Source organism: Neofelis nebulosa, chromosome 7 (assembly GCF_028018385.1).
Source record: "Neofelis nebulosa isolate mNeoNeb1 chromosome 7, mNeoNeb1.pri, whole genome shotgun sequence".
Lineage (NCBI taxonomy): Eukaryota > Metazoa > Chordata > Mammalia > Carnivora > Felidae > Neofelis > Neofelis nebulosa.
In genome coordinates this window covers 127,154,730-127,181,054 of record NC_080788.1, presented here as the reverse complement: position 1 = coordinate 127,181,054, position 26,325 = coordinate 127,154,730, and the positions used below count along the sequence as shown (strand labels likewise).

At 36.7% G+C, this 26,325-nt stretch overlaps 1 long non-coding RNA gene across 1 annotated transcript; it reads right to left on the bottom strand.

Moving 5' to 3' along the window:
- On the bottom strand, positions 1 to 25,443 carry LOC131518260 (uncharacterized). Its single transcript, XR_009264974.1, has 3 exons — positions 25,296 to 25,443; positions 372 to 457; positions 1 to 272 (listed from the first exon to the last, which is right to left on the bottom strand). It is a non-coding gene; the product is annotated as an uncharacterized LOC131518260 (long non-coding RNA).
- Between the last annotated feature and the right edge of the window lie 882 nt (positions 25,444 to 26,325).

Below are 26,325 nucleotides of genomic sequence, written 5' to 3'. Positions count from 1 at the left end.
CCTTCCTTATGTGAGTGGCCCTCATCTAGTCAATGAGGGCCTGATTAGAACAAAAAGGCTGACCCTCCCATGATTAAGAGGGAATTTCTCTTACCTTGAGCTCAGACAGGTTTTTTTCCTGCCTCCAGACTTGAACTGAAACATCAGCTTTTTCTGGGTCTCAAGGCTGCCAGCATTTAAACTAGAACTCACACTTTGGCCCCTTTAGGTCACCAGCTTGAAGACTGCAACTCTTGGGATTCGGCAGACTCCATAATTGTGTGAGCCAATTCCTTATAATAAACAAACAATTGATTCTGTTTCTCTAGAGAACCATGACTAATACACTCACCTCCTTAAAGTAGAAATATAGATGTACATGTTTGCCTCACCTGTTGTATTTAGAGTAGCTTGCCATGTTCTGTGGTCATTTAATTCATGCTATGTATCATTTGTCTTTCTGAAGTGGGCACTGAACCTGAAATCAGAAAACTAATTTTAAGTACTAGTTTTGCAAAAATTTAATCTCGTAAGGACTTCTCGCCTTCAGTTTTCCCATCTGCCAGATTTGGATAATGATATCTATAAAGCATGATGGCTTTGAAGATTAAGTGACATATTATTTTTAATGTTTTATTTATTTTTTAGAGAGAGAGACAGAGAGACAGAGTACAAGTGGGGAAAGGGCAGAGAGAGAGGGAGACACAGAATCCGAAGCAGGCTCCAGGCTCTGAGCTGTCAGCACAGAGCCTGACATGGGGCTTGAACACGTGAACTGCGAGACCGTGACCTGAGCTGAAGTCGGAGGCTTAACTAACTGAGCCACCCAGGTACCCCAAATAAATGACATAATTAAAGGGAAAGTGTTCTGCTGATCCTGGTAAACAGTTGGTGTTTAACTAATGTTTACAATATATAATATGGAATATAAATCAGGGCAGGGTCCATGCTGTCTACTTTTTTGTCTACATTCCCCAAAGAGTTAGGCATAGTAGATACTTGATAAATGTCTGTGAGAAAAAATGAAATATGTAGATAAAAACTCTTTCTTTAGTTTCTAAAATTATACGCATGGCTATGTGCATGGAATGAAGTGTGAATGTATAGAGTCAACTGAATAATATCAACCACTAACACATGGCATGTGATCTCAGCACAAAGATGAGCAATTGGTGAGCGACACTATAGACCAAATGGACCTAACAGACATACACAGAACATTCTATCCAAAAAACGGCAGAATACACATTTTTCTTAAGTGTGCATGGAACATTTTCAGGATAGACCATATGTTAGGCCACAAAACAAATCTTAGCAAATTCAAGAAGGTTGAAATCATACCAAGCATCTTTTCTGACCTTGCGGCATAAAACTAGACATCAATAACAAGAGGAAAACTGGAGAACTCACAAATACATGGAAATTAAACAACACCTTCCTAAACAACCAATGGATCAAAGAAAAGCTTGAAGGGAAAATAAAGTTTCTTGAGACAAATGAAAATGGAAACACAACATACCAGAACATGTAAAATGTAACTAAACCAGTTCTAAGAAGGAAGTTTATAGCAATAAATGCCTACATTAAGAAACAAGCAATACCCCAAATAAACAATCTAACTCTACACCTTAAGGAAGTAGGAAAAGTTGGGCACCTTGGGAAGGAGCCCAAAGTTAGCAGAAGAAAGGAAATAACAAAGATTAGAACAGAAATAAATAAAAATAGAGAACAGAAAAATAACAAATAACATTAACCAAAGTGTCTGACTCTTAATTTCAGCTCAGGTCATGATCTCACAGTTCATGAGTTGAGCCTCACTGACAGTGCGAAGCCTGCTTGGGATTCTGTCTCTCCCTCTTTCCCTTCCCTTCCCCTGCTTCTCTCTCTCTCTCTCTCTCTCTCTCTCTCTCTCTCTCTCTCTCTTTCTCTCAAAATAAATAAATAAACTTAAAAGAAAAAAGATTAAACTAAGAGTTGGTTCTTTGAACAGATAAATAAACTTGACAAGCCCTTAGTTAAACTAACCAAGGAAAAAAGAGAAGGGACCCAAGTCAACAAAATTATAATGAAAAAGGAGAAACAACTGATACCATAGAAATCCAAAAGATTATAAGAGGTTATAAACAATTATGCACGAACAAACTGGATAAGCTAGAAGAAATGGAAAAATTCTTAGAAATGTACAATTTACTAGAGCTTAACCAGTAAGAAATAGAAAATCTGAGCAGACCAATAACTAGTAAAGAGATTTAATCAGTAATCAAAAATCTCCCAATGGAGAAAAAAGCCCAGGACCAGATGGCTTCACTGGTAATTTTAACAAGCATTTAAAGAAGAATTAATGCTAATTCTTCTCAAAACTCTCAAAAAAACTGAAAAGGGGAAAACACTCCCCAATCAAAAACCAGCATTATCCTGATACCCAAAACAGAAAAGGATACTACTAGAAAAGAAAACTACAGGCCATATCCCTGATGAATATAGATGCAAAAATTCTCAGTAAAATACCAGCAAATGGATTTCAGTGGCACATTAAATGGATCATTCACCACAACCAAATGGGACTTATCCTTGAGATACAAAGATGGTTCAACATTTGTGAATCAATCAATGTGATACATCACATTAATAGAATAAAAAAAAAAACATAAGAACATCTCAGTTGGTGTAGAAAAAACATTTGACAAAATTCAACATCCATTCATGATAAAACTTCTTAACAAATTAGGCATAAAAGGAATATATCTCAACATAATAAAGGCCATATATGACAGCTAACTAACATCATGCTCAGTGGTGAAAGTTTGAAAGCTTTTCTTCTAATATCAGGAACAAGGCAATATTTACACAACATGTATCTGATGAGATTAACATCCAAAATATAAAAAGAATTCATACAGCTCAATAGAAAAAATAATAATGTAATTAAAAAATGGGCTAAGGACTTGAATCAATATTTATCCAAAAGACATATACAAAAGGACAACAGGTACATGAAAGGATGCTCAATATCACTAATCATTAGGAAAATGTAAATTAAAACCACAATGAAATATCACCTCCTGCCTGTTAGAATGGTCATCATTAAAAAGACAAGAGATAACAAAAAGCTGGTATAGATGTAGAGAAAAGAGGACCTTTGTGCACTGTTGGTGGGATTATAAATTGGTACACCACTATGGAAAACAGTATGGAAGATCCTCAAAAAATTAAAACTTAACTATCGTATCATCCAGCAATTCCATTTCTGAGAATATATGCAAAGTCAATGAAAACACTAACTCAAAAAGATATATGCACCCCTATGTTCATAGCAGCATTATTTACAACAGCTAAGACATGGAAACAACTTAAGTGTCCATTGATGGACAATGGATGAATGGATACGCAATGGAATATTATTCAGCCATAAAAAAATACAAGGAAATCCTACCATTTGCAACAAAATGGATAGACCTTGAAGGTATTATACTAAATGAAATAAGTCATAAAGAGAAAGACAAATACTGTATGATCTTACTACTGTGTAGAATCTAAAAAAAAAAACTAATTAAAACCAGTCCAAAGAAAAAGAGATCAGACATACAGATACTGGATGCAAAGGGTCATGCCAGGGAAATTGGAGGAGGGTGTTCAAAAGGTACAAATTTCCAGTTTTAAGATACATAAATACCAAGGATTTAAGGTACAACATGTTGACTATAGCTAACACTGCTGTATGATATATAGGAAAAGTAAGAGAGTAAATACTAAGAGTTCTCATTACAAGGAGAAATTTCTTATTCTTTTTTTTCTTTCTCTTCTTTTTTATTGTATCTATATAAGATGGATGTTAGCTGGATTTCACAATTTATGTAAATTTCACAATATGTATACATCAAGCCATCATGCTGTATGCCTTAAGCTTATATAGTGTTGTATGTCAATTATTTCTCAATAAAATTGGAGGGGAAAAAATTGGTGAGCGACACTATAGGCAATTTTGTAAGACAACTGCAGTCTTCTAGGAAGAGGAATTCAACATCCTGCTAATAAAAGTGTCATCTTCAAGATAAATGACCAGGCCAATGCGATGGGGGGATGTGTGTTATGAGAGATTTTCTATTATCTTCAAGACAAAACAAAATTGAAGTCAATACTGATGATATCTTAAGGGTTATTGGCATAACTCTAGTGAGCATGCCTTATTTTACTATCATCACTATGGATCACTTCTCAATGTAAAATAATCTGCTGACAATTGGGAAAAGTAATATTTATATCTCATATCTCAGGATTTTAAGGGTCAACTATTCTAGTTTAATCTCTTCTTTAACTATTAACTTGAATTGTGCTCATATAATCCGAAAATAAACTTTTTGTCATGTCACATAACAGATCTGATGGAATCATTTGGTTATTTTGGCCTTGTGAGGACATAGCCACAGAGAAAGATGCAAAGTAGTAACTCCTGATTCTGATAGCTTGATATATATATTTTTGTATGGCTAGTAAACCTAAAGGCAGTTAAAATAAAAAATCTCCATAGAATCACCAATTATAAGTATATAAATTCTTTAAGATTATCTAGTCCTTTCATTTTAAGAAAACTGAAACCCAGAAAGAATATGAAGATTTCCAATTTGTACAGGACTAGTTTTGAACATGATCCAGATTATCTGATTCATTCTTTAATTCATTCTTTCATAAAATACTAATTAAGCATCACCTTGTGCCAGGCATTGTTTAAAAACTGAAGACAGATGGAAAAGGACATCATTCTCATGAAACGTGTATTTTAGAAGAGACAATCAAACAAAAAAAATAAAATAAAATAAGAGAGTCCGAGATAATGAAAAGTGCTATAAAGATAACAATTTGGGATAATGTATCTGAGTGTGATGTGGATGCCTCTTCAAAGGGAGTTGTCAGCAAAGAACTCCCCAAGAAAGTGACATTTGAACCAAATCAAAGATCACCAAAACCAGTTTTATGAAGACCTGGATAAAGGATATTCAAGACAGAGCCACAGAGAGTGCAAGGTCCTTGGAATGGCATACACTTGACAGGTTTGAGAGAGAGAGAAAGCCAATGTGGTTGGAACATATGGATGAGGAAGTAAGTGAAATGAGACTGAGGTATTTACAGCTGATGAGAAATTGGGACTTGATTTGCAATGCAAAGGATACCCCCAGTCCAGTGCTCTCACATTGCAGTGTCCCCCACTCTCATGAAGCTGAACATTTTCTGGCAACAAATAACTCTACTTCTGGAAAAATAACTAAAAAGCAGGTTTGGCTCCTTTGCTAAAGAATTTCATTTATCTGTAACATGAGGCTGTGCAGTAAGCCAAATGATTCCACAAAACAGATTCCCTTGGATGGCCCAATCCATTTAATCTACCAAAGGGGTGCCATTTGTTTCCCTTGGGCTGATGCAGAGTTGTATGTCCAAGTTGGACATTATGTAGTCGTCTGGGAAGCAAAAGCCCAGCGAGTGAGTAATGACGAATGGCTTGCCTCTGAGGAGTACACTTCCTCAATGAATCTGTATCAGCAGTGCTGGGCCTTCCAGCTTCTTCTCCAAAATAGGGGCCAAGTCCACAGGCTCCTTAGAGACAAGAGTAATTTTTGCTCATATTTTTTTTTCCTGCCTGAGAAACAGAGAAAGACAGCTCTGGTTTAAATCAAGCCCCCAATCCAAGGCTTGCCTCCATCCTATAATGGAAGCTAAATGAAACAAGTGAAGGTTGTTTTGACTTACACCCAATAGAGTTAGAAATTCATTCAGGCATTCAGTGAGCAATTGAGGCAGGTGGTGATCACGGGAGTGGCCAAGTTAAGGTCTATCTCAGGTCATCCCATTTTCCTCAGCTGGTAAATCTTTGTTACAACAAATAGGATCCATTTATATGTCAGATTTTCTACCAGACTACCATCCAGTTTAATTCCTCCACAACATCAATTCCATCTCTAGATGAGGATCTATTTTGTAAACCTCTACCCCATCTATCTCTGCTGAGCAAGAGAGAGAGGAAAAGACTGGGAAGTCAGAAGTAGGTATCTTGGTCTTGGGCCAACTTGAGGTGAGAATATAGACCTTCCCTTGTGCAGCCACGTTTATCCTGCAAAACTTTATTTTCATTCTCATAATGTCTTAGAAGTAAATCAGACCCTGACTAAAAATAGTGATAATTTCAGGAAAGTAACTATAAAACCATATTCCATAGGAAAGAATAACAATGACAACAGGGTATCATTAATTAAGCACTTAATAAGAACCAACCACCATATTATGAGTGCATTAGCTACATTTTCTTACTTATTCTTCAGCAATACCCTGTGCACTGGGTAGCCCGGAAAGTGGTAAAGTAGAATCCCGGTCTTTGTAACTGCAAATGCTATACTCTTAACCAAAATTGGAAAATATGTTAGTTGTGAGGTTTTTATTTGAAATGAAAATTAATTCTATTAAGAGTAGATGAATTAGAAACGCTGAGTATTCATCTCTGTTTTATTCCCCTTTCTCAGGGGTCAGCAAACTATGAGCAAATCTGCACACACACCTGCTGATCTAATAACATAAATTAAATTTTATTGGAATGCAGCCTTCCCCATTTGTTTATATATTGTCTATGTCTGTTTTTATGCTACAACAGCAGAGTTGAGTGGTTTCAATGAAAGACCTTCTGGCCTACAAAGTCTGAAATATTTGTTATCTGACACTTTACAGCAAATGTCTGTTGACCCCTGCCCATTATCTCCAATAATCCAATAATCCAATAATCAATGAAAGACCTTCTGGCCTACAAAGTCTGAAATATTTGTTATCTGACACTTTACAGCAAATGTCTGTTGACCCCTGCCCATTATCTCCAATAATCCTCTTCTAACAAAGATTTAGCTTAACCACAATAAGTCCTGGGATATCTTTCTCACAAACAAATTACTATACAAGATGGATATTTTGCATGATGTAGCAGATGCTGTTGGTGCTCTGGCAAGACTCCATTTATCTCCTAACTGTTCTGAGTTTGGTTCCTAGCAGCTCACAGATGTATCCTTCTCGTGAGAGTTGCTTGCAGGAGCCTGACTGGAGCCATTCCCCTAGAATCCTTGCAAGGTTAGACCTTCCTTCCAGGGTAGCCCATCGCCAATGACTGTTATGAGATATAAACCACTAGCTCCCCTGCTTCAAGCTGGGACAATCATGTGCACCATGGTCCATAGCTCCCTGTGGGATCAGGCTAAGGTTGGACTTCAGTGGAATCCACATCTTTGCAGAGCTTCCCTCCCTAGCCCTCCTGTGTTCTCACTCTTTTCAGGTTTGGCCTGCAGCATTCTCTCGCTAAATCCCTTGCAGGAGAATTCTCTTTGTAGACTTTGTGTCTTAATGACCTGCTTAAGACATATGGCAAATCTACACAAGTATTCACTGTGTCTATATATAATGCAAAGGAAATGTGTGAAAATGTGGTCTGCATTATGCGATGACGTAATGAACTTGGGAAGCTGGTGGAAAGGTGGAAAAATTTTTCTTTTACCCTCTTATTTTGGTGACAGGATGTGCAGATTAAACTGAAAAATAAAGAAATTAACTAGAGAAAGGGGTTTTTGTATGCACATGAGAGCCAATGAAAGAAGTAGCTGGCTCCTTAAATGGTTGAAGTTAGAGGGTTATATACCTAATTTAAATAAAGGAAGTGGGATAGAAAAGACTTTTTTGAAAAAAACAAATAATTTTCTTCAGGAAAGATAAATGGGTTTTTAGAAGAAAAATCAAGAAATAAAAACATTTATGATGTTTGTCTATACAAATATGAGTGGACTTTCTGTCTCCTTCAGGGCCATAAAACTCCCCTAGGGAAGGGAATTTGGGTAGGTTTTCTTTCTTTCTTTCTTTTTTTTTTTTTTTTCCTGAGGAAGATCTCTCCTGAAAAAGGAATTTATGGTAGTCTTATTTCCCAGAAGTTGCTGCTTCAAAGAAACTCCAAGAAGGTTTCTTTTTGTACCTGTTGATTCTCAATTGTCTTCATCTCAAAAGAATCCTTATGCCAAAGGAGATAATCTAATCTCCTTCCATATCAACTCTGGGGTTCCAGCAGAATCTCATTGGGAAAGAAGAAATGGAAGGAAGGAGGAGGGGCCACCTAGTGTTATTCTACTCTAAGTTGGGGTAGTCCTCTGTGCAGATGACTCATCTAAAGGGACCCCCATTTTCTTCCTTTCCCCACTAGTAGTTTTGACTGTCACTCCTAAGACAGCCCATCTTCTGTCTCAAGCCTTAGTGTCTACAGATGCCAAAAAAAGATTGAGAACTTTCCATCATGATGGCTCCATTGACTGCTACTGCAAGATTTATCAGCCTTTGCCCCAGTCAGCAGAGGACTCAGAGAAAGTAGCAAATGACAACTGAACATAAAAGCAATGGTCCATTTAAAAATGTATTTTGTATCTGGTTCCTAGCCTGACATGTTCCTTGCCATGTGAACCTCAGAAGCTTACTGGGGTGAGAAAAATAAGAACAGCTTTCTTCTTTAAAACAGGGCACAATTGTCACATACTTTTTAGCTACATTGTGTTGTATTTCTGAGGTTTTAAAAAAAGAACCTTCTTGGAATACCCTCTCTCCTGCACAGGTCATCCCCCCTCACACACAGCACCCTGTGAGATACTGTATTCTGTTCTGGGCACACTCACATACCCCAGGATAGACAGCCCATTGGAATGTCTGTTAACAAATGCCCTGAGGCATTCTCTTTAGCTGAACAATTAAGAAAAACTTCTAAGAGACTGAACCATGTGTGACCTAAATTGGCTTTAAAAATGCTATTCAGAGCAGAGGGAGCAGCATTTGCAGCATAATGCCCTTCCACCTTGACATTAATTATGCACCGTGGTGTTCAGAGAGCAACTCTGAGCCAGGAATATAAGTGTTTGTAAAGTAAACATGTCAAGCAAGGCAGAACATTGTAAAAAGAAGAAAATATTAAATCCAATGCTGTTATGATCCGTTTCCCTACTCTTTTTTTCTTCACAAATCTTCTACATTCACCCAACAAAGAGATGGCATTTCCCTCTTCAAAGAGAGGTAAGGTGACTCAACAATACTTATAGTTTGGATTTCTTGAAAGAGAAAAAGAGAAAAGAAGGTGCTTTTTTCCACTTTGTGATTGAAAATAAAAGGGGCTTGCTGATTTAAAGAGCTGCACAGCCCTAGGGAACCTGTAGAAAGCATTCTCTATAGGAACAATTCTGTTTCTAGACAGCCATATGAACTGTAATTTCATTCCCCTTTCTGCATTATCAAGGACATTTGCATGACAGCAGGGTCCTAGCAGTTCCTGAGTTTACCTATTCCTAATCCTTACTTCTTCATTTACTGTCATTAGCCCTTGTGGGTGGCATCTTTGTCAATTGTTATAAATAAAATCCCAATGCCACAAAAGATGCTAGCTTTACCAAGAAGCTTAATGAGAATATTCCACTGTTTATAAGGAACAATCCTCAGATAGTATCCAAAATATTCAGAAGATTCCAGTGGCTTTCAAAATAAGTTTTAGCCAACTAAAGACTTAGCTTCAACTAAGTCTTATGAGAAAACTCAATTTAAAACACATGCACACACACCCCCCCAGATAAAAGTGGAGCATCCCTAGTACCCTGTTTGAGCTGGGTACCACCCCTTGTACACACACACCCCATGGTTGCTGTGTGGGTAACTACAAAGAACTCTCAAGGCACCTGCCAACCTCAGTTTAGAAATCAATAATTTAATCCACTCACAATATATAGTTGTCTTCTGGATGAAGTATTTATACTCACTGACAATAGGCCTATTAAAACCATTTCCTTTAAAACCATTCTACAGAAAAGCCTCTCTGTCTAACAGAATTTCATTCACTAGAAGACAGGTGAAATACATTTTTCTGGGAAATACTATCTTTACTTCTTTAGACATACCCTTTGACAAACCATCTCTGCCAGGAATATCAAGTTGATAGAAACTATGAACACATTAGAAAATCACAACATTAAAGAAAAGGGAAAAAAATCAAGGAAGAACTTATTTCTGGTAAAACACAAAATTCCTGAAGCAACCAAAACTCTCTATGGGTCACAAATATTAGAAGGAAATTAACAAGCACTTAAGAGATGTGAAAGATAAATCGAAGATACAGAGTAACTGAAAAGGGTAATTCTGTGAGGTCAAGTGTACAGTGTCTAGGGTATAGAAGATAATCTCTCAGTGATAGATAGACCAGTACATGAGAAAGAAACAAAGGGAATGTGATTATGTTTAGCTAAGAAAGGAAGAATGTAGAAATTGGATATACGTTTGAAATTCCATTAAGTTAAAAAAAAAAAAAAAAGTACACTTGTTCTGTGTTGCCCCAAGAGCAAAATGAGTAAAGTTTACAAGAAATGAGATTTTACACAAACATAAGAAAAGGCCTTCAAACTAGAGTTGATAAAACAGACTAACTTGGGAGGTAATAAGCTTCTAATAGTAGAGGCATAAAAGTATAGAGAACTGGGATTCTTGAATGGGGTTTGGTGCTTGGTAGACAAGACCTTAAAAGCCTTTACCAGTGCTTGATATATACATTCTGTTTTCACTACATATGTTAAAAGATAAACAAGCATATTGAAATTTTAAGAGTTTATTTGAGCAAAAGTTGACTCAAATTAGACAGCACCAAACAGGAAGTGGTTAGAAGCACTCCACACACAGGAGCTGGGGCAAACTTTTATAGAAAAAGGGTAGAAGCAAAGTAAGGAAATTATTGATTGGCTTAAAGCCTAGTTGGCTGTTTGTGACTGGTTGTTTTTAGGTTTTGATTTGGTAAATTTGTGTTTAGGCTTAGAGTTTGCTTTGCTTATATAGGTACCATAGCATTAGGGCCATCTCAGTTTCATGGCCTTCTTGTTTAATTAAACAAGTACCAGCAGAAGTCAAAACACATTCTATAAAAAATCATTATTAAAACGTCCACGAACCACCAAGAGTGCTTGAGGTCTTCATCATGAAAGTTACAAATAACATACAATTGGATGGGGTAAAATCCACATGTAACCTAAAAAAGGAAAAACTTAGGAGCATCTTTGGAAACTGTGATGTCACCTCTCAAATGATTGGGAATTAGATTGTTCCCTCAGCATTTAAACCCTCCATATCTGATTACACAGTACATCTTGGAAACAAGAGTAGTCATCATATACACCACTTGTTTAAACATAAATATGTGACTGAAGTTGTTTTCAAACTGAAAACCCTACATAATAGGGGACACATACACAGACACACAAACACACACACACACAAAGAAAAATAGAATTAAATCACAGAAAGTCAGAATTTGTTTTGGGTCTTCTTTTCTACCATCTTTGGTCTAAAACTCTGTATGATCTGTATTTGTTTAACATCAGTTTGAGCCCCCTTTCCCTACCCTTTGTGTTAAAAAAATAATAACAAACAAACATACACAAAACCTCCTTCTCTGAATATACCTCTCTTTTATTCAAACTTCAATTCCCAAGTGAAATATATCTTCCTCAGACAGACCATTCTCAGACAGACCCCAATTTAAAGAAGCACCCCTTCATTTATCATTTATTTGTTCTTCTTCTTTGCCTAAATAATTGATTTATTTTTTTTAATCTCTAAGTCTGAACTAGATTAAAAGTTCCACATTTGTTTAGTTCATCACTGTAAATTCAAGACCAAAACCACAGGAGTCTCAATAAATATTAGGAAATATAATGAACAAATTTATAAGTATAGGAGAAACTTGTTTCTGAGGTTGATTATGGAAAGTCTCTTTTTAAGCTTTTCAAGATGCATACACATTTATTTTCAAGTGCTTTTTAAAATTTTTAGTTATGATTCTCTTCATTTTTAAAAATTCCATTTTAAATCAATAATTAATTGAAAAACTGTTATACGATGATGTTATGCTAGGTATTGCATGGTATATTAGTAAATGTTCCAGATAATACATACTCAAAAACTTCACTCTATTTGGATGTATAACATATACTCAAACAAACTTTATTCTCTGTAAAGTTAGGCATTAAATGATATTCTAGAGATAGGAAGCCTGAAACCATGATTCCAAGGGATAGGAGAGAGATGAAGGACAGGCCACATATTTCTAAGTCTTCAATTTTTTTGTTTTGTTTTGTTTTTTAATCTGTGTGAAAAAATATACATATATATATATATATATATATATATACACACACACACACATACATATATACATACACACATGTGCATATATGTATGCATGTATATATACATATATAAGTATGTGAAAGACTAATGTAAGGTAGTACACAGAAACACTACATAAACATTATAAAAATAATTGGATATTATATGTAACTTTCAATGGATCTATATTCTTTAACATTAAACCTATTTAAACAAATTTTCAAAAATGTTTATAAACCTCAAGATATATTTTAGTTTCTTTACTAATTGTTATCTACCATGTTTATTATCTTCACTGTTTTAACCAGTATTTGATATTCCAAAGAGAAAAAAGACTCCACTACAGGAAGAACCCCTAAGAAGTCACCTGACTTGGATGCCAGATGAAATTTTCCAGAGGACACAGAGACTGAGATTTGGTTAAGAATAACTCCAGAGAAGAGGTAGAGGGGATGGCATTCTAGGCAGAAAGAACAGCATTGCTGGAGTGAGGAAGTGAGAAAGAAAGAGTATGTCTTCTTCCAGAAACTGGCAGAAATTCAGTATGGCTGGAGTGTAGTAGATTTGGGGTTGGTAAAGAGCAGAAGTGACAAGTGATGAAACAAGAGAGATAGGTAAGAGCCAAATCCTGAAAACTCATTTAAACCCAAGTTCAAAGTTTGGAGGACTTTAGCAAAAAAAGAGTTGCTTTTAAATATGGCATGAGCAGTAATGGAGCCTGGTTGTTTTGTCTGGTTTTTATTTTTATTTTATTTTATTTTATTTTATTTTATTTTATTTGCTGTTTTTTGTCAAGAAAATTCTCTTCATAATTAGCTTGTGATGTTTAATAAATTTTTTAAATTCAAAAGCAAAAATAGCAAAATGTTATGATTTACTAAAACCTGAATAGTGTTTTTAATAGTATTCTTTATACTTTTGTATTATGTTTAAAATTTGCATAATAAAAACTTAAGGGCAGCACAGGCTGATGCCTAAATCAATCCAATAAATAAGGTTCTCCACTTTCTGCTTTTAAAATTCCAGTATTGTTACTGTGAGGAAAGTCATCATTAAGTCCAGACAATGGCCCTCACTTTAACTCTTAGAAAGCAGAACGTTTATAAGATAAGGACTGCCTTTCAAAGCACAGTTGACATGATGATAGGTTCTTTTGCTTATAGCAATTCATAACATTTGCTAATGTATATTAGTAGGAAAGAGACATACAAAAATCATAGGAAGATAATTTGACCCCCCAACAATAAACTCAGAGTGCATTGATGCCTATTGAACATCTCTGTTACAAAAACATCTACCTATTGATATTGCTGATTCATTTCCACTTACTGACTGAAGTCCTGGACTTCTGTGGCCAACATAAGATGTCTAAAGACTACCATGTACCAGCCTTTCATTCTGATTACAGTCTCAGGTTTCTGAATGTGTATGGTAATGTAGAGCCAGTGTTTTTCCATTATACATTGCTTCTGGACTTTAAGCTCTTTGGGACTTCTAAGTGCAAGCTAAAGGTACAATAAGGTAAGGATCATGCCTGGGGTGAGGGAGCTTGTCCAAGAAGCATGAGCCAGACTTATCACTTAAGGTGGCTCCCTCCCTTCCCCACTAGCCAATTTAGGTCAGGTCTGTGCTCCAGACTATGAAGATTAGATCTCCTTTTTTAAAAAAGCAGTATCATAGACTTCACAGTATTTAGCAATCAAGTTATCCAAATGCTTAACAGTCCTCAAATCACCCATATTATTCCAAGATTATCTGAACCAACAAAAATGACATAAAATTAAAGAATTACTATGGGCAGGCAGTTGGGAATGGCTCTGTAAGATTCTCCACAGTGCCTTCACTTCCTCAAAAATGGCACTTTACAGCGCCATGTTTCCTATCCCTATAATATCACTTACTGCACAATTTTGTAGAGAATTATTTGTGTTCCTACTTCTCTTGCTAGACCATGAACTCATTCAATGGATAGACTGACTAAGGATTATCCATCTTCCAAAATCCAACAAATAATATATTTCCTGTAAAAAAAAGTAGAAGCTCAGAAAATGTTAACCAGCCTCCATTGGCTTGGAATCATCTCTTTTCCAGAAGAATTGGGCTTTGTGGATACCATTGCTGAGTCAGACATTGGCAAGAACCATTTTATACCCTATTGGCATGTGGTTCTCTCCCCATTTCAAAGGTGTTTCTTTCAAAATAAATCTGCAGAAAGCATAGCTCAGGTGTTGACAGCCAGCTGGATGTATCCATTTTCATGAATTGCAGAACTTCCAATGTGGTTAAGGGTGTGAGTTGAAATTAATACAAACATCTTTTTTCCCAGTGTCCCTAGCGCTGAGAGAGAAGAAATCTTAAAATTAAGGTTTCAACATTTGGTGAAAACATAATGAATTTATAATATTCCAAAAGAAATAAGGTTTGTCTAAATCATTTTGCCAATGGTCACAGAAATATATGCTATATCAACTTATTTAAAACAGAAACAGAAATTTAAGAGCTCCTTTAAAAACATAAGAATTGAGGGACTGTACTTTCTGTTATTCTTCTAATCATCTACCTTCAAAACCACAATGAACTTTCCTCATTAGTTCTGCTTATGTGGAGAAATATAGCTGCCTGAGGTAACAGCAGCAATTAAACTTTCAGAAGTAGTATGCTAGGTTTACATGCATTCACTTTAATTTAGTTTTTTTCCCCTTTTTCTTTTTATGCGTGGTAGTTGCCATTGTGTCCTCCACCCCTCACTATAAAAATAATAATCGAAAATACCTTAAAATGTAATAGGTTGAAGGTTTATGACACCCAGTGCCAAGGGTATGTCAATAATGTCAAATATGGGATGCAAGGTATTCTAGAAAATTCTGATTGCTGCGTGGCCCAAGTGTCCTCCTGCTAATGGGAAAATAAGGAGATCTGGTTGGTGATATATGCCATGACTTTAATGAGAGATGGAGAGGAGGAAGTAAAGGAAACCAAGTCACGTAAAAACCCTCAAAGGTTCTGAGAGTCAGAAGAATGAGACTGAATCTACAGCAGAGAAGAACTACTCCAAAAAAGTAACCTCCAAGAAATGAAGGAAGAAGAGGAAAATTCCAGAAATCCTTCTAAACATATGCAAACACCATTCTCCACAAAATCTAGAGCATGAATTGTGATTTAGAAATGATTTTGGTTTATTTTTTCCTAGTTATAAAAGAAATAACCTTTGTGAAAAATATGGAAAAATATTTAAGGATTAACTATCACTTATTATTCCAATCCCTAGAGAAAACTTTCGTGAACATCGTGTTGTACTTCCTTCCAGATATAGATATTTATGCATGTTCCATAACATTGAGATGACATTAAATATATAATTTTTGTGTCTTACATTTACTTACATTTTCCGGTGTCATTAAAAACTCTTCTAATACATTATGTGGATGTGCAATTGTGTACCCAAAGATTAGTTCAATATTTGTTGAATATTTTTGTTATTTCCAATGATTCAACTATTTTTTTAAAAAAATCATTGGGAATTCATAATCACCAAAACCTGGAAGCAAGAAGATGTCCTTTAACAGGTGAATAGATAAATTGTGGTATATCCATATAGTGTAATACTGTTCAGCAATAAAAGGAACGAGCTATCAAGCCACTGAAAAGACATGGATAAATCTCAAATACACATTGCTAAGTGAAAGAAGTCAGTCTTAAATGGTGACATACTGTGTGTTTCCAGCTATATGACACTCTGCAAGAAGCAAAACTATACAGATGATAAACAGTTGCTTTGGGAATGGGAAAAGTGTTCAATAGGTGGAGCACAAGGAAATTTCTAAAGCAATAAAACTATTCTGATACTGTAATTGTTAATAGACACTATGCATTTGTCAAACCCATAGGATTTTACAGCAAAAAGCGTAAACCGTAAGATATGGAATAATTGAAATAATTTTTTTAATACTGATCTAGGAGTTCAGGGATCGCATGATGGGATATAGACTGTAGCAAAATGATCTGACTGTGCTACAAATGTATGAAACAACTTCATTGACAGGGATGGGGAAACCATTCTAACCTAAATAACTTTGGAATGTGTGGATTCCCTAAGACTAAAGGCAAAAGGAACTATACATAAGTTGTGCATTCTTGTTGATAAAATTGTTTCCATGATGGTATAATTGACAATTCTGAAACTACAAGTATAACTGGATTTGAAGAATTAAGTAAATGGATGGTGGATGGTAAGAACTGAGTTCTCCCTATTCTAGTGGGAGGTTACAGATAAGCAATGGTGGAGGCTAAAGTGATCCATGTAGTCAAGGATTAGAGTTGGGATGAACCCATGTTTAGCTTAATAAAAATACAGATGGTTACATTTAGAAATGGTTATAGGTCTGTATATATACATGGGTTAGTGTACACACATATATTTTTTCACTTTGTCAGCTGAAGGAGCCCAGAAGGAACAAGCCCAGGTCTTGTTTTCTAATATTACTCTTCAATAAAAAGAACAAAGCCTCCTTGGAAGAATTGTTGACCTTAGGACCGAGAGCAAAAAAATATGAAAGGAGAGTATGAAGACTTCAGTAGTGGTAGAAACTAAGGAGGTGCTCAAAAAAACCACAGTGATGGGTTATGTCAAAGGGACACAGGAACCAACTAAAAAATCTTCAAAAGATGGAATAATTTGAGCAAGAAAATAATGAGGAATTAGACTATAGCCAAAAGTACAAAATAAATATCTATTAATTCATACTATATCCATAAATAAATGATTAAATGAATAAGTTAATGGAGGAAAAAAGGCAATCTTCCCATGGACAAAAATTCCAAATTATGTAAATACTCTGGTCTTAAAGTTGGTACATAATTTCCTGCTCCTTAATTGTAAGCTGCTTGTAGTGGCTTTCTTTCAAAGAGTACAGAATGGGAAGGGGGTAAAAGTAACTTCACAGTGGCGAAACCTGACAAACACAACCTCTGCCAGGTAGTCAAGGTAACAGCAACAGTGATAAGTCATGTTGATAGTATGTACCCTTGATAGCATGTGATGAGAATGGACTTCACCTGTGTGGTTTTCCTCCCCAAACCCATAACCCCAGACTAATCATTAGAAAAACATCAGACAGTTTCTAATATGGGGGCATCCTACAAAACACGTGCCCAGTACTCCTCAAAACTCTCAAGGTCATCAAAAACAAAGTAAGTCTGAGAAACCCACAGCTTAGAAGAACCTAAAAAGACATGACAATAAAATGTAATACAATATCCTGGATAAGACCCTGGAATAGAAAAAAGGTTATTTAATAAAAACAAAATCAAGAAATTATTCTGAATAAAGTATGCATTTTAATTAATAATAGTGTATCAATATTGGTTCATTTATTATGACAAATGTATCATAGTAATGTAAGATGTTCATGATAGGGGAAACTGGATGTAGTATATATGGAAACTGCATTACTTTTGCAATTTTTCTATAAATCTAAAACTCTTCTAAATCAAAAAGGTTATTTTTAAAACCTTTAGGAGTAATATTTTGGCCACAAAGTGTTGTCTATGTTTCTGATTATTTTATGAGAAATGGGATCACTGATTAAAAACAAATAATATTTTAAAGGACCATAATGCCAACTACTTACCATTAACTTTGCACTAATTTATAATGTGACAGTGTTTGAGAGTCTATTGCTCTGTAGGAGCCCTGAATTAAAGTGACTTAGATCTTGAATCTTCTTCACAGAAACTGACTATGTAAACATACTAGCTCTTTTCAAACTGAAACAAAATTAAGTCAGAACAAGACAGTGGATAAGTGTTTGAGGTAGAGTGTGGGTATGTGTGTGTGTGTGTTGTGTTTGTGCATGTGTGTGTGTGTCTGTTATCCTCCACTTGCTGTGTGCCTTTGAGCCAGATACTTAGATGCTCTAAGTCTCAATCTTTCTCATCTGTAAAATGGTGATAATGGTCAAATGTTCTACCATTGGGTTTAGAGGAAAACTAAATGAATAATACATACAAATCAATTAGTACATATGTCAAGCGTGGTAGTTCTGGAGAGATGATGGTGAACAGGACACAATCCCTACACATCGGAGCTCACATTCTAGCAGCAGAGTGAGAGAAATGTGAAGGAAATTGCAATATTATGTGGTAAGTGTGAGAACAGGCTAAGATCAGGCTGCAGTAGAAGCATATGGCATGATCAAGAAAGGCTTCTCAAGGAAAGGGGCGGCTAAGCCCGAATCCGAAGAATTCAGAAGATTTAGCCCAGTGATATGCTGGAGCAGGCAGGCACCCACTTGCGAGGACCAATTATGTACATTGTGTGCATACATCTCTTCCATTCCCTGTTCAAGGAACACATTGGTAGCTTGAAATCTGCCGTGGTAAAAGAATTTGCACCCTGGAAATTGTCAAATGCTGCAGATCAGGGCTCTCCCTCCTCCTCATTTACCTGTACAACAACCACATTTGAAGGAGGAAATGAAGAGGGAGGCGGGAGGCAGGAGGCATGATACATTTGGGAAACTAAAAGACATTCAGTCTAACTAGAGTGTGAAGAGGGCATGAAGATAGATAAGTGGGGACCAGATCATGGTGGTAAGCCAAATGAAGGTGTTGAGAATTTACCCTGAGAGCAATGGGGAGCTTCTGAAGGGTATGGAGCAGAGGATGGGACTTAGATTCCATGTTAGAGAGATTCCTTCTGGCTTCAGAAGATAGAGTAAAACTGAAACTGATAGGGTGTGCAATTACCATTAACTTATATGGAACAATTTTTGAGCATTCCCAGACCAAAAAAATAATCTCTCTTAGGCTTTTCTGATACCTTAGGACACATCTTATTACCAGATACACAAAATAAGTCGAGATAAAGCACAGATGCTCACAGACACAGTTCAAAGTGATGGCGGCTTGATGCTGAGATGCTGATGTAGTTCCCTGGAAGGAGCTGGGCGGGGGCCCCTCTGCCTGCTGGAGGGGCGCGCTGCCTCTATCACAGCTCACTGCAGAACAAAAGCTGAATGCTATTTTCACTCTTTGCCTTTTTTCATAAAAGCAAAAATCCTCTTCGGGTTTCTTTCAGTTGGTGAAAACAAGCACTAATGTAGGTCTTTTGTAAAAGCGAAGTGGCATAACGATGAACTTTCAAACAGTAGCTGATACCTGTTGTTAGTTTTCTTCTGGCAAAGAAAGGACAATGCTCACTTCCGGCTGATGGCACAGTTGGAGCAAAAAAATAGCAACAAGAAAGTGCATAGTATTTACAAGAAACTGTGAGTAACATAGTTAGTCTTGGATAGAGAGGGTTAGGAAGGAAAGTTCTAAAAGATAAGCCCAAAAAGTTGGGTGGCAACCAGATCATAGAAGCCCTTGAACTTGAAATCAGTGGTGTCCAAAGTGAGTGAAACCCCCTGAGAAAGTGAAAAATAATCCATAGGGGCATGAAAAAATATATTATAACTTTATTTGTATTTATTCTCTTTCCTTTAAAATACATATTTCTGTATATATGTATAGTAATATATACTAATATACTTGGTAAATGCAAGTATTTCTTAAATAAATACATAAACCTATATACATGGGATGTGTAGTCAAAAGTTTTTATTGGTAAGGGCACATAATCAAAAACTTAGAAACACTGCTATAGACAATGGGGAACTATGGATGTTTTCAATGCTGTGACTCAGTCTGTCAGAGGAAGATGGCCATGGCAGCGGGGTGAAGAAGGGGTGATTACAGGTGGGAAATTTGAGACAGCTGGACCAGTTGTTGGAAGACAGGCTCAAATCCTGGCTTTGCCAGACAACAATTATGGGATCTTACTTAAGTCACACAACTCTGCCAATTTTCAATTTCTCCAGGTGCAAATGGGAACAATAAAAACAGAATTTTACGAGAATGAAGTGACATAAATATGTGGAAACACCCAGCCCAGTGATGAATTAAGTAGATGTTTCAGGAACGTCCAGTGAAATTGATTCTGATGTTCTAATATACATTAGAAAGTAGTAGCAAATGACCAGTTACAAGATGCTGAGGGTCTAAGATTAAGGCACTGTGGGAGGGACTAGAAAGTTGGAATTGACGTAGTTTGGATGAAGAATCAATCACTGAACAGGTGTGGGAATGGGGGTGGGGTGGGGAATAAAAGCTGATGTGGCTCTGGGTTTTCTTGCATGGATGCACAGGAAGATGGACATTCTACTTATGATGGTAGAATACAGGAAAAGAAGCAGGTGAAAGTCACAGTGTTAGTTGGAAGCATGTTGAGTCAGAGGTACCAGCAACACATCTACTTCAAGTTTACTAGGCTCGTAAATTTAGACCAAGAATTCAGAGGGGAGATGTGGGTGGCGTCTGGAAAGAAGCTTTTCTGTGGGTCACAAGGCAACTAGCTGAGCTTTAGGGCCAGACTGCAAGTTATCCAAAAATGGTGCTGTGTGCTATTCCCAGACAGTTAACTTGCTTCTTGTGGCCAAAAAATCATGTGTTAGGAGTCTCCCTAAATTCTAGGCAATTCCAACCCCATTTCTAGTGTTTTGTAGAAACAGCCTTACATACACAGACATGGACAGGGGGCTTTATTTACCCGTGTGGAGTCCATCAGGACCTGATAGTGAGCTACAACCTTTTATCCAATCTCCAGTCCTGGTCTTAGTCTTTAATTCGCATACAAAATCACTCTTGGTAGTTTCTTAGATCCCTTACTATAAGATTTTGATTCAGCAGGAATTTGCATTTTAAACAAGCACTCAGATTACTTAATGTAGGCTCCCTGGAAAAGAGATTACTATCAGGATTTCCACTGTGTACATGAATTCCTTCTTCAGGCATGGAAGCAGTAATCAGCAGGTCAAACAGGTCAGCAGGAAATGCGAGTTCTATTGCCCATTTAGAAATTGTGGCATAGGGGGTTGAATAGCAGCCAGAAGAACTTTGCAAGAAAGTCATTAGGAATCATTGCAACTGATTTGAGTTCTCTTTGAGTAACCGTGACTGTGCCAGGGCAATGATTCTCTGGGGAACAAGAGGATTTCTGTGCCAACGGTTTTGTGGTAATAAACTATTCTGTTAGAGCTGTATTTATCCTTTGTCTATTTTGTAGCATCCCAACACTGGGAAAATTGTAAAATAAACATTTATTTACAGCCCAATACTTCTTGTCCTTGTGTTTATTATAATGAGTGTTGAGGACATTGGTCACCATATCCTCTTTTTGAGGACACTGGGGACAAATTTCTGTTCAGTCTTAGTATTAGGGATAGCTATGTTTTTCCTAGGAATGCTTTCTATCTTAACCTTCTATAAAATCCAAATTAACCAGTTGACCAGATTCCCTTTGGTGATTGCCTGCTATACCTCTTAGAATTAAATTACTTGAGGTCAAATGGAAGTTCCTTTATGGTATGAAAATACTTTCTATAATAAGATGAATATACTTTCTATAATAAGTATTACGTTCAGAATTTCTAAAGGATGTCACATATATCCTATTAGAACTTTATAAAAGTTATTCTCATTATTTTAACAGATAAAAAATTGAGACTCAGAGCAAGTAAATGATTTGCCTGAAATCACAGACCTAGTCATGGGAAAACTAGAATTTTCATACACAAATTCTGACTTCAAATCCAGTCCTCTTTCTGTTTCCTCTACAAAAAAAAAAGAAAAATCATTTTTACTATGCTTTTCAATTTATTAAACCATATATATATATATATATATATATATATATATATATATATATACATATATATATATGTATATATGTCCACATATACAGGTATGTATAAAATTCTATTTCATCTGTACACCAATCCTGAAAAGAGCCACTTGTATTTTATCAAATGTTTCACAGATCTGAGACACAGAGCTTCCAGGACTTGTCATAAGTTAATCAGCACAAGCCATGGCGTTTGGACTCAAACCCCAAATTCATAAACTCAATTCTGAGTCTTCCCCTAAACTATTTCTAATGTGCAATCCACTATGCTTGGGGGTTAACTGATATTCCTTCTATCCGACCACTGTCACTACCAGGGAGAAGCTAAGAACTGAAATGCCAAAATTCTTCTAATTCAATAACTTTATATTTATTATAATAAAAAATAGTCATAAGATAGGAAACCATATGCACCTGTTACCATGTAATGGTGTACATGAATGTGCACTGAGCAGAAGTTAGGAAAAAGCAGATAATGCAGAGATTCTGAGAACATTAGGTAAAAAAGCAGTAGTACACCAGTGAGAACACAGAGCTGGGGGGCAGACAGGTTGACAATTGCATTACCCCCCTTACAATCCTGCCCAAGGAGGGACTCAGAAATGAAGATATTCCACCATGCCTGTCCCTTTGTTTCTTTTCTGTGAAATGAGAAAATGGAAAAAAAAAAAAAAAGTTAAATGTATGTGTCTCCGATGGTGTCAATTTGTCAAGAGCCTAAATTCCCATCTAAAGTGTTACTTTTCTTAAAATATCATCTGGAAAAGAAGAAAGTCGCTGAATAATTTCTCAGCTTTATACAAGAGCACACCCAAAATACGTGCCTGGGGATGGGCTTTCACTCCACCCCATCCTAGCTTATTGGAGCTGCAAGTCTTCTTTCCAAGCAGATTGTCCTGATAGGTCATTATCGATGGCACTGGGATAAAAAGTGGACGAAGTGGAAATGCGAGCCTAATCTGTCAGGCGCAACAAAGATAAATACCCCAGCAGCTCTGTCATATTTCACAGCACATAGTGTTGACTATAGATCTCCTGACATGACAAATTTTATGGCCAAATGTGGTGGCATTTTGCAACCTCGGGTCTACTAAGGATGGTTGGTCCTTCTCTGAGAGGGTCAATTTTGATAAATTGCCCTGTTGAACTCCCCATGAAATATGACATTTCAGGTTAGCCAAATTCTCTTTGATGTGCATATCCCAGTTAGCCTCAAGACATTTACTGGAGGAGTTTTTCTAGTTAGAAGGAGGAAATGAAACCACATATGCCCTTCTCATCTTTCTTATTATTTTGTCAGCCACGAAGAGGAAGGTAGTAGAAACTCATTCCTGGGACAATTGTGGACAGATTTCTTTCAGGAGGACACTGCCTGGGAGGAGAGAGAAAGATCACCTGTTCAATCTCCAGCATCTTTTAATTCCCCTGGCACAGAGTCACCACTCAGTTTTTCTTTTGGGTTGTCTTTCCTCATACAGAGAATCTTGAGTAGCCAGTGGACTAATGCTATGTATTCCCCAAAAGAAACTGTCACTTATCCAGAGCAAGCAAGAATGATGTCTCTATTCATAGAATTACTTAAGCGCCTCACATAAGGAAAAAAAAAGCTTAAAAGCTTGTGTGGGCCACCCCATTTCTCCAGCTTTTCAAAACTGGTTGATGAATGGTAGCGATAAGAAAAGTGCCTGGTACCTGCAGGCTAATGTCACCACAACCTGTCTCCAATTAATTCAGTCTTGCACACAAGGGCAGAAACTGTCATGGTTCCAGCTCTGTCACAAAATAATTGTGACCCTGGGCAAGTCACCAAAACTTCTCTAGGACTTTTATTTCTCCTCGGTAAAGCAAGTAAGTAAAGTATTACACCACATGATTTCCATATTTCCTTCCACAGCAAAGCTTTTAGAAGACAGTACAGCAAAGTTCCTAAGAGCATAGGCTCTGGAACAAGACCAAGTTCAAAACTTGTATCTTCCCCATAATAACTGAGTGTCCTTGAGCCACTTTAAAAAAAAATCTTTTTTAATGTTTATTTAGTCTGAGACAGAGAGAGACAGACCATGAGTGGGGGAGGGACAGAGAGAGAGGGAGACACAGAATCCGAAGCAAGCTCCAGGCTCTGAGCTGTCAGCACAGAGCCCGACGCGGGGCTCGAACTCACAAACCGTGAGATCATGACCTGAGCCGAAGTCGGTCGCTCAAACAACTGAGCCACCCAGGCACCCCCATAGCAAATATTTTTGAGAGCCTATCCTATATCAGGCCCTGCAAAGGCTCTGTTGGGTCTAAAACAATGATGTGACGTCAAAACGTTGTCTAAATTTAAACTCAGACAAAATTTCAATTATTATACTATGGTCAAGCCATAGAATGTTTATTTTTGTAAGCAATTACTTGCAGAAAATAATTCATTAAGTTACTAATTGTTTTCCCCCTTAGGACTTTGCCTTAGCCTATATACACATTTCTAGCTGTGACTTCCTCATCTGAATACTAAAAGAGTTTGACTAGATAGCCTGAAAGGTCCTCTCCTTCTCTAATATTCTATGGAACAAAAGTAATCAGCTCCCTTTGAACTAGAGCATAAGGAAAGAAGAACAGCCTGGAAATAAAGTACTTTCAAAAATAATGACTAGAAGGATATGCACAAAATTGATTATTTCTGGGTGGTCAGCTAGCTTGTGGCTGAATTTTTCTATTATCTTAATGTTCTCTGTTCCTCCTCTCTCTTTCCTGTTTGGTTGTACTATTATTATTTGGGCTGCCTAAAAGAGTACAATGTAACCAACTTTCCTGGAACACTAAGTCTGGAGAAGTTCTGAGAGGATATACTCCTTTCTCCCTCTTGATTGATGGGTCAATTGAGAAACAACTGGTGTATGGAAAAACCATAGACTTCGGAGTCCAAAGACTATATTTTAAGTCCCGTTTCCCCCCTTTGGCTTTATATTCAACCACGGGCAATTCACACATCCTCTCTAAAGTTCAGGTTTAGCATCTATAAAATGCAGACCTTCACAACTGGCAGGCATAACCCTAGGCTGACTGGCTATCTCTATCTATCCATGTAAGATAGCTATTGTTATGCCTTATTTTCCAGATGAGAAAGCAGAAGCTCACTGAGGTTAAAAAAGATCATATAGGTGAAAGTGTATTATAAATCCCAAAGTTCCATATGCATTTTGTTGTAATTATTATTACTGTTGGATCACCCCATCTAAATGCTAGAGTTTTATGCCTGGTTGATAATAGTAACATACATAAAATAAACTTTGATTATGGGTAAATGTTTTCCTTCTCCTTGATTTGAGATATAGAGAAAAAAAAATCAAGAGGAGAGTGGCACTTGCCCTTTCTACTAAACTTTAAGCAGTAAAAGAAATGGTCTATGTCTACTTACCAGTGAGTATCTCTAGCATGTAGAATTGTGCCCAGCATATAGCAGGAGTTTAGTAAGTACAGGAAAAACTCTTCCAAAGAGTGATGTGAGTTCAACTACTCACTCACATAAAATTCCTGATCACATTATTGCAAGATGAACAAGAAGGGCATGCAGTTTGCTAGCTGAGAAGTATGGGGTGCATAATCCAAATTCAGGTAGTCCCATGACTATGGCTTGGTTTCACCTCATATTTATCTTCTCTGTCCTAAATATTTTGAAATATTGATTCTGGCTCTTTTATCTGCCTGAGATTTCCAGGATAGCAACAATTACAGACATACTCTTATGCCCCTCTGGCCCCAGTTCAGGTAAGAATGGGAGAACATTGGAAATATGAGGATCCAGCCACCACATTTACCCCCAAAACTGTCCCTCCTATTTCTTTACTTTAACTTACCTCCCTCCCTTCCAACACACCTCCTCCCCACTTCCCTTAGGTGATAAGAACCTTAATCAGGAGCTGGGCAGAGAACCAACATCAGTTACCAATCACAGTGTCTTACTGTGTTTTACTTTTGGTAAATTGAATTAACACATAGCCAGAAAGATAATTCAGATAAACGAAGGTATAGTTATGGCATATTTAAGGAGATAAATGAAACTAGTGTGTATTGGGGCAAAGAGTACCCCTAACAAGATTTGATTTTATTTTTTCTCAAAGCGAGAGAAAATGAGATGAGAGGAGAGGTTTAAGGAAAAAGAGAAACAAAAAGACATCCATACTAGCAATCGACCCAATTGTGGCTTTAAAGATCACATTTCGGGAAGAAAACAGTCTCATAGACAAAAATCCCCCAAACAGCAATTTTTTAAGTCTTCAGCTTCCACTAGGAAATCAATTACTTTTCCATGAATACTAACCCTCTTCACCACTCTTACAATATATCTAAGAGAGGCTCTATTTTGGAGTCAGTTAATTGGGTTCGCTTGTTCTTCATAAGCCCCAGAATTACACAATGTTGCACACTCCAAATCTGCAGGAATATTC